Source organism: Penaeus monodon, chromosome 27 (genome assembly GCF_015228065.2).
Source record: "Penaeus monodon isolate SGIC_2016 chromosome 27, NSTDA_Pmon_1, whole genome shotgun sequence".
NCBI lineage: Eukaryota > Metazoa > Arthropoda > Malacostraca > Decapoda > Penaeidae > Penaeus > Penaeus monodon.
Genome location: NC_051412.1, coordinates 6,923,523 through 6,923,921, shown reverse-complemented (window position 1 = coordinate 6,923,921; position 399 = coordinate 6,923,523).

The window sequence follows — 399 nt, the reverse complement described above, 5'->3', positions numbered from 1 at the left end:
AAGAAAACAATAAAAAATAAATAAAATAAAAATGAAAAAAGGCAAAATTTCTAAAATTAAACGAAAAATCATTCATACCACCGACATAGCATTAAGAATAACTAGAAAAAAAAATATATGAAAAAAGATAGAAACAAAAAGTGAAAAAGCATATAAGGTGAAAAAAACAAGCGTAACCACCGACATAGCATAAGAAAAACTAGGAAAAAAAAAATCTCTAAAAGATAAAAAGAAAAAGTGAAAAAGCATAGAAGGTAAAAAAAAAAAAAACAAAAAAAAAAACAAGCGTATGGCGACTGGAGTTCCCCGCCAGCGCCGCCGCCTCTCTGCTGTTCCTCCTCTACTTTCACCCTCTTGTAGAAGGAGGTGTTGGTGGTTAGTGGTGAGGCTCACGCTACG